The 10,000-nt window shown below is 39.7% G+C and overlaps 1 long non-coding RNA gene across 1 annotated transcript in view; it reads right to left on the bottom strand.

Moving 5' to 3' along the window:
- The window catches only part of LOC149130717 (uncharacterized), a 121,664-nt gene that overhangs the window by 99,984 nt on the left and 11,680 nt on the right, over positions 1-10,000 (bottom strand). The window contains exon 2 of the long non-coding RNA XR_016238875.1: positions 6,446-6,670. This is a non-coding gene — a long non-coding RNA (uncharacterized LOC149130717). The remainder of the gene's footprint in view (positions 1-6,445; positions 6,671-10,000) is intronic.

Raw genomic sequence — 10,000 nt, 5'->3', positions numbered from 1 at the left:
GTTTTCTTTTTACCCCAGTTAAAATCTTATCTTTTGAAGGCGTTCTTTTTTATTCTTTCCCCCCGATGAAGCATTAAAGAGATCAGGAGAGACAGCGCGCCGCGGCAAAAAGAAAAAAATTAAAGAGGAAAAGTCTCCGAGATACATCGTTTTCAATAAAAACTATCAACAGAAAAGCAAAGTTTGCACTGACTTACCCTACCAATGAACAAAATGGTAAAGCAATAACTACATCAAAATACCATTACTATTTGCGGAACTTTACCAGTGTCGAAGCAACGCTTACGTAAAATATGGAGGGGTTTTTGCTGCAGGCTACGTTGAGGGCTGCTTGTCTTCAATTTTTAAAAATTATTTATTTGTTAGAGTCGTTCTACTGCGGCGATGATGTAGCATTGTCTGGAAGGGTTTTGTTCAGACGAATCTACCCCAGTACTTTCTTCACACGTTTAAAGTCTGCTGCTCATTTTATCAGTCTCTTTTTGCCGAACCCCGAAGTTAAGAGGACGTAAACAAACTCACACTGGCCTTCAGGTGGTGGTGGCGAGAACAAACACAAACTCATATACACGTGTGCACGCACATACACTATATATGCACGTATATACATACATATATATATATATATATATATATATATATATATACACACACACACAAACACACACACACATATATATGTATACATATATGTGTGTGTGTGTGTATGTGTGTGTGTGTATGTGTGTGTGTATGTGTGTGTCTATGTGTGTGTGTGTGAGAGAGAGAGAAAGAGAGAGAGTGGATGATGGTTGAAGGAGAGAGACAGAAAGAGAAATAGACAGACAGATAGATAGGCAGACACACAGACAGATAGAAGACAGACAGACACAGATAGATAGATAGACAGAGAGACAAAAAGATAGATAGATAGATAGATAGAGAGATAGATAGATAGAGAGATAGGTAGATAGACAGATGGATAGATAGATGTAGAGGTAAGACATAGTAAAAAGAGAGAGGTATAAAGATAAGAGAGAGGAATTAGATGATAGACAGATATATAGAGAGTGAGAAAGGGAGCGAGAGAGGGAGAAAGTGGTTGTAAAGGAAGGCCAGGTGGGGGTCCAACCTATGATTTCCTGTCATAAAGGTCTAAGGGAGCCGAAGGTGTCAGTGGGAGATAGAAGACAGAGGGAGTGGTTTTACAACCTGTTCTGTCATAACAGGAAATAGAGGTGGTGGTGGTGGTGGGTCTAGAAGGGTGGGTAGGAGGAGGGGGAGGAGGAGGATAAGGGGGAGTAGGAGGAGGAGAGGAGCTGTGTGTGGGATGACCTTGATGTTGTTTGACCCCCAGGTCGGCCCTGATCCTGTTGACCTGTGAGCAAAGACGTTCCAGATGTGACCAACCCACCTAATCTGCTTCAAGCACCTCCTTATAACCCCCCCCCCCTTCGAAACCTTTTCATGCTGTTTATTCTTTCATTCTTTTACTTGTTTCAGTCATTTGACCGTGGCCATGGTGGAGCACTGCCTTTAAAGGCGTTTAATCAAGCAAATCAATCCCAGGAAACTGTTTTCTGTTAAGCCTGATACTTATTCTGTTAGACCCTCTCTTGCCGAACCACTGAGTTATGGGGACGTAAACACACCAACATTGGTTATCAAGCAATGGTGGGGGGACAAACACAGACACACAAACATATACATATATATATATATACACACACAAACATATATACGTATATATATAAATACACATACATATATGTAATATATATATATGTATATGTGTGTATGTGTGTATATATATATATATATATATATATATATATATATATATATATATATACATCTGTAAATATTATTATCATTATTGTTATTATTACATGAAAACTCAGCTTATTTTGCTGGGTATGATGGAAAGTGTCAGATGCCCACAGCCAACAGACTGAGGCAACACTTGTTTACTGGTCATGCTTCAAGAACCCTGCCAAGAATTTTTGCAGTTCCAAGCAATGCTGACTTTTGGTAAATGTTCTCCCTTCACACTTGCACCAATCTTTTCCAGCCATGTTGGTAGTTGAGTAGTGACCACTTCCAAGAGCACCAATTACTATTCGTATCACGTCTACTCACTTCATTGACCACAACCTTCGCATTTCCCACTTCAAATCGTCAAAGTTGTTTATTTCTTCTTCTTCTTCTTCTTCCACATTGATCCTGTTGTCACCGGGGCATCCTCTGTCGATTATCCTTTTTACTCACCCCAACAATGTCCAGTTTCCAAAGTCTGGTCAGGTGATCACACCGAATCATTGCATCCCACAAGACTTTTGCAATCGTCATTCTCGGTGACCCCTTCTGCGCTTTGCTCATGCCATGTCCTTGCTCTTCGTAGGCTGTGCTTTCTACACAGCTCCCAATGGATCGTTCTTGCCACACCATCATGGATTATTATTATTATTATTATTATTATTATTATTATTATTATTATTATTATTATCATCATCATTATTATTATTATCGTTAGCCACGTCATGTTAATGATTACTAATTCGTTGATATTGACTTGCATTACATTCTTAACAATCACCATCATCATCATCATCACCAACATCCTCATTGTCTCCATCATCATCATCATCATTGCCATCATGATCATCTTCCTCCTCCTCATCATCATCACCATCACCATCACCATCATCACCACCACCAACCGAATGTATGAATATGTCCTTGTGTCTGTACACAATAGGAATGTGTCATTGTTCTTTAGCCTCAGGTCAGCCCAGATCCAGCAAACAAATGACCAATGACCGACGAGCATTTCAGCCATGACCATCCTGTCTGAATCTGCTGTTTTGCAAATTTAGCATATCTCAGATTACATGACCTAATATGACCTTCTAAATTTAAAGCTGTAGGCTTTGGTTTTAACTAGACATAGCTGCTATTTCTAGTGAGACAAGCAACCACAACAAGGTTCCTCTCTCTCTCTCTCTCTCTCTCTCTCTCTCTCTCTCTATATATATATATATATATATATATATATATATATATATATATATATATATACATATATATATATATATAGGTGCAGCAGTGGTTGTGTGGTAAGAATCTTGCATCCCAACCTCATGGTTCCGGGTTCAGGCCCACTGTGTGGCACCTTGGGCAAGTGTCTTCTACTATAGCCTCGGGCCAACCAAAGCCTTGTGAGTGGATTTGGTAGACGGAAACAGAAAGAAGCCCATTGTATATGTGTGTGTGTCTTTGTGTCTGTGTTTGTCCTTCACCATTGTTCGACAACTAGTGTTACATCCCCGTTACGTAGTGGTTTGGCAAAAGAGACCGACAAAATAAGATCTAGGCTTACAAAGCATAAGTCCTTGGGTTGATTTCGTTGATAAAAAAAAACCCTTTAAGGCAATGCTCCAGCATGGCCACAAGGAAATGACTAAAACAAGTAACAGGATAAAAGCGTATATATATATATGTATATTCTATGAATGTGTGTGTGTATGTGTGTGTGTGTGTGTGCGCGCATGCGTATATGTCGAAAACGTAATTTTGCTGTGAGTCCAGTCACCTTAGAAACGGTTTCCAGGTGACTCGACTTACATACACGTTGCCGTGGCAACGAATCGATTGCGAATTTCAATCTGTGGCGCAATAGCTGTCATGTGTCTGCGAGGAAGGGGAGAACGTTTAAGGGACGTGCAGGCTGTGTGTGTGTGTGTGTGTGTGTGTGTGTGTGTATATGTGGTTGTGCATGCATGTGTGTGTGTGTGGTTGTGTATGCGTGAGTGTGTGTATGTCTATATGTGCATGTTCATGTATGAGTATATATGTGTGTGTGTGTGTGTGTGTGTGCGTGCATTGTGTGTGTGTGTATATGTGTACATGTGCATGTTCATATATGTGTATATATATGTGTGTGAGTGTGTGTGTATGTTTATGCGTGTATGTGTGCACGTTTGTTTATGTGTATATGTGTATGTGTATATGTGTGTGTGTGTGTATGTATATGCCTATGCGTATATGTGTGCGTATGTCAATATGAGTATGTATCTGCATGTATGTGTATGTGTGTGTGTATATGCATGTATGAATGTACGTGTGCATGTATGTGTATGTATGTGTGTATATGCATGTATGTGTGTATGTGAGTACATGTGTTTGTGTAGGGATGTGTGTATGTGAATGTATGTATGCAGGTGTGTGAATATGTGTATGGACGTGTACGTGTTTCTATGTGTGTGTGTGCGTGCGCGTGTTTGAATGCAGCATGTGTGTATGTTTGTGTGTATGTGTGTGTGTATGTATGTCAATGTGTGCATGCACGTGTGTGTGTATGTGTATGAATGTGTACGCGTTTGTATGTGTGTGTGTTTCAATGCAGCATGTGTGTATGTGTTTGTGTGCCAGTTTGTGTTTGTGTGCCAGTTTGTGTTTGTGTGCCAGTTTGTGTTTGTGTGCCAGTTTGTGTTTGTGTGCCAGTTTGTGTTTGTGTGCCAGTTTGTGTTTGTGTGCCAGTTTGTGTTTGTGTGCCAGTTTGTGTTTGTGCGCCAGTTTGTGTTTGTGCGCCAGTTTGTGTCTGTCGTTGTTGAGGTTCAGCTGCATGCCAGCTGTAACCCACTAGACCCCATCAATGGAAAAAGGCTTCCCAAACATGGCCTTCCTGCCTTTCATCTCCCTTGGCTCTGTATCACAGTGCTTCCATTTCCAAAGACAGCTGGAATCGATTTGAAGGAAATTTCGCTGCTCTTTCCAGCAAAGTCGCCTGACTATGATTGGGGGTATGAGGTCTGTGTAGTGCTATGCGAGATTACAACCAACACCACCACCAGCACCACCGCCGCCACCGCCACCACCACCAACAACAACAACAACAACGACAGCAACAACACAAACAACAGTAACATATCAACCACCACCGCCACCACCAGCACCACCACCAGCACCAGTACCACCACCGTCACCATCACCACAACCACCACCAGCACCACCACCACAACCACCACCACCAGCACCAGTACCACCACCGTCACCATCACCACAACCACCACCACCACCACCACCACCACCAAAACCACCACCAGCACCACCACCACAAAGATTACCACCATCACCACAACCACCACCAGCACCACCAGTACCACCACCGTCACCATCACCACAACCACCACCAGCACCACCACCGCCACCACCACCACCACAAACATTACCACCATCACCACAACCACCACCACCATCACCACAACCACCACCACCACCACCAGTACCACCACCGTCACCATCACCACAACCACCACCATCACCACCACCACCACAAACATTACCACCATCACCACAACCACCACCACCAGCACCAGTACCACCACCGTCACCATCACCACAACCACCACCACCACCACCACTGCCACCGTCACTACTACAACCGCCACCACCATCAGGACGACCATGATGACAACCTCCACCCACCACCGACCATGCACCACAGACCGTCAGGCTGTCTAAAGACTGTCCGTGCCAATTGCAGTAAATGGTGCAATAGCCATCATGTGATCTAACGGAGAGAGAGAGAGAGAGAGAGAGAGAGAGTGGCGGTGGTGGTGGTCGAAACGAAGGCTGCATATGGCTGTCTGTGTGATCATCGTAAAATGAGCTAGAGTATATATATATGCGTGTGTATATATATATATATATATATATATATATATACACACACATATATATATATACATGTATACACATATATCTTGTATTTAACATTGTGACTACACATGGGTGAGTAAACATGTCTATGCCTGTGTCTCTCTGTGCGTCTGAATATACATACATACATACATACAGACATACATATATGCACACACATGCATGCACACGCACATATATATAATATATACATACATATGCATGTATACACACAGACATGCATACATACCAGAACACATACACTCACACACACACAAATGCACACATGTATAATATATATATATATATATACATACCTACATACACACATATATATATATAGACAAGCATACACACCCACACACATACACATGCACACATACACACACATACACAGACATATATATAATATATACATACATATGTACATATACATGCACACACAGTCACACACACACATATAGATATATATTTCATGCATATACATACATACATACATACATATATACATATATATACACACACAGACGCACACGTGATATATTTTTAAACCGTGTGGCCTGTACTTTTGTACTATAATAATAATGATAATAATGATAATCATCATCATCATCATCATCATCATTATTATTTTTTATGATTATTCATTTATTTATTTAATTATTTATGGGTATCGTTATTTTTTGTTAAGGAAGCGATAAAATGCTTTGCGTCATTTCGTCCGTCGTTACGTTCCGAGTTCAAATTCAGCTAAAGTCAACCTTACCTTTAATCCTTTTGAGGGGTCAATGAAATAAGTACCGGTTATGTACTAGGGTTGATGGAATTGACCAGCCCCTTTCTTCAAAAATGCTGGCCTTGTGCCAAAATTTGAAATCATTGTTATTATAATGATTTGGCTTTCGTCCTTTTGGGTGGGGCCGATGAGAGAAGCACCAGTCGAGCACTGGGGCTGATGTAGCCGACTATCTCCTGCCACAAAATTTCAGGCCTAGGGTAGAAAGGATTATTATTATTATTAGTATTATTATTATTATTATTATTATTATTATTATTATTATTATTATTATATCTTATATTATATCTATTATATCTTATATCCTTCTCCGTTTTCTTCCTCTGTTTAGACGAACTTTCCTACCTTTTCGGACAAAACCTTCTGTAACCTTCGTCCTGTCTTTGTCCATACATGTTTTTAATTGATATTAGCCCCTGTGGCCAATAAAACGAATTAATTATTATTATTATCATTATTATTATTATTAGGAAGAGCAACTAACTGGTCTGTCTCAGAGAACTTTTGGGCCAGGGCCTATGGATAACTTCCAGAAATCCCTTGCCTGGCAGTGCTACTGAAGGGCATTCTCCCTAGATCACAAAATAAGGGGGGAAAAGCCCCACTATTTTTCAAATCCTGGCAGCAACGCTGTAACTGGGAGCAGGATGATAATTAAATTCTACGCTTTATCATATTCAAGAATATAAACACGTTTTTAAGCACAACATATGCGGAGACAAAAAGGAAATACTACCTTCCACAGGAACACCGGGGTCGGTACTGTCATTCACTAAGTGCTCGCTCTCTCCCTCGGATATGTGAGTATACAAACAACAGTCAAGCACCACATCACTGGAACTGTGAAGCGCACAGTTTTACACAAGGATTTTTGTATTTTTTTTCATAAACTAGGGGATGGCTACTGACATTAAACTTAAGGATTATATAATGTACAAGGAAAGATATAATGTATAAGGAAAGAATTCAAGAAAAAAAGGACTCATTATATTGAATGTTGTTGATAATATCGATTGGAAATAGGGAGTGCTGCAGTTCCACAGTGCCTATAAATGAGCTACCGCTCCCTTGAGGGCCTCCTGAATCAGGGGGATCCCATCATGACCCCTTTTTTCCTTCCTCTTTTTCTAGTGTCATATACTATATATACCTCCCTTCTTCTAACCTAGACCGTGTATAATTTTTATCCTGTGGAAGAGGTAGACCCAGGAAGACGTGGGATGAGGTGGTGAAGCATGACCTTTGAACATTGGGTCTCACAGAGGCAATGAGAAGAGACCGAGACGTTTGGGACAAGAACGCAAAACATCCAGACAGTTAGGTGGTACAAAAAAGGGGCAACAAAACATCCAGATAGACGATACAAAGAAAACAAGGATGGGTCATTCGGAGTTTTCTTTAATCAGTCGAATTCCAGATTATCTTTGCAATTTTGGCTGGTTATAGTCGAGATTGCTCCAATCTGGCCAGCCCCAAGGAAAAACTAAGCTAAGAGCATTAGATTCCTTGGAAGAAAGCAGCGAATGTATACAAAAGCAAGAATGGAAAAAAAGGACACGGCCCAAGGCTATAGTAGAAGACACTTGCCCAAAGTGCCATGCAGTGGGACTGAACCTGGAACCATGTGGTTGGTTAGCAAGCTGCTTACCACACAGCCACTCCTGCACCTATGTGTGTGTGTGTGTGTATGGTGTCTGTGTATTTGAAAAAATGAATAGAGATGGCTTTTTTGGGGTGGGGGTGATTTTTTGTTGTCATCTTAATAATAATGATGTTTACACTGAGTTACTCTGAAAATCCTATGTTTTGCTGGTTGTTTAAAATAGGAAAAGAGATTTTCTTACAAGTATGTATACAAAAAAATATATACACAAAAAGCAGGAAAAACAAATATAAAAGAACACACACATATGCATATGTATATATATAAATACAAAAGCATGTGGAGAAGAAGAAGAAGAAGAAGAAGAAGAAGAAGAAGAAGAAGAAAGATGTTGGGAAGAGAGGGGAGGGAGAGTAAAGTCCATCAAGAATAAAAGAAAAGGAATGTCTTGGAGTGGTCAGTGTTGTTGTGTTGTTGTGAAAAGATGACCTGTGTGGTGCCTCTTGATTTGGGGTCACCTATTCAGTTCTCACAGGTGGTATGGTGTACACACATACACACACACATTTATATATATAAACAGAGAGAGATACACACACACACACACACACATACACAAATATTTATTGATAGAGAGAGAGATACACACACACACACACGTGTGCATACACACATACATATATAGATGCATATATATACTTTTAAAGTCTAGTACTTATTCCATGGGCCTTTTTTGCCAAACCACTAATTTACAGGGATGTAAACACACAAACACAGTTATTAAGTGGTAATGGGGGTGTCAAACACACAGACAAATACACACACACACACACACACACACATGACCTGTGTGGTGCCTTTTGATTTGAGGTCACCTATTCAGTATATATATATATACATATATACATATGATGGTCTTCTTTCAGTTTCCATCTACCAAATCCACTCACAAGGCTTTGGTCAGCCTGAGGCTATAGTAGAAGACACTTGCCCAAGGTGCCACGCAGTGGGACTGAATCCGGAACCATGTGGTTGGGAAGCCACGACTGCGCCCATGGTTCTGCTGTCTTTAACATCCTGCCAGGACATATAAGAAAAAAGACGCAAAAGATCTCATAACGTTCAAACCAATTCCAGATAAACAATGTCTACCAGGATATATCTTCTCTGCAGACAATAACTCTTTACTCCAATGGATGTCTAGGGTACCCAAAGAATGCCTGTAATATGAACCATCACTAAATGCCTTGTACAGACAGTGCAATGAAGTTAGTAGTCACTGCCTGGCCAATTCTGACTGAAATTTTATTTACATATCTAAGTATACATATACACACACACGTAATTGTATGTATTTGCGTGTGTGTGTGTGTGTGTGTGTGTGTATAGAATGTTTGAAATGGTGCACAGATATTGTGTACAAAGAAAAAGGATGCAGTTTGAAATTTGGATAATTCTTTCTAAGCACTTTTTGTTTAACCAAACCCTTCAAGAAAAATTAAAACCAAGATCCTGGTTTGAATTTTTCTTGAAGAATTCTGACTGCTTCCTTTGTCTTTATATATATATATATATATATATATATATATATATATATATATATATATATATATCTATATATATATATATAGTTACTTTGGATGCATGGCGTTCAACTAGATAACATAAATAATATACAAATGTATGTATATATATATATATATATATATATATATACATATATATATATATATATATATATATATATATATATATATATATATATATATATATATATATGTATGTATGTTACATGTGTATGTCATCATCATCATCATCGTCGTCGTTTAACATCCATTTTCCATGCTGGCATGGGTTGGATGGTTTGACTGAGGACTGGCAAGTCAGAAGGCTGCATCAGGCTCCAATCTGATTTGGCAGAG

Source organism: Octopus bimaculoides, chromosome 28 (genome assembly GCF_046866305.1).
Source record: "Octopus bimaculoides isolate indiv1 chromosome 28, ASM4686630v1, whole genome shotgun sequence".
NCBI lineage: Eukaryota > Metazoa > Mollusca > Cephalopoda > Octopoda > Octopodidae > Octopus > Octopus bimaculoides.
The sequence above is the reverse complement of the archived record's forward strand: the minus strand, read 5'-3'. Positions and strand labels throughout refer to the sequence as shown.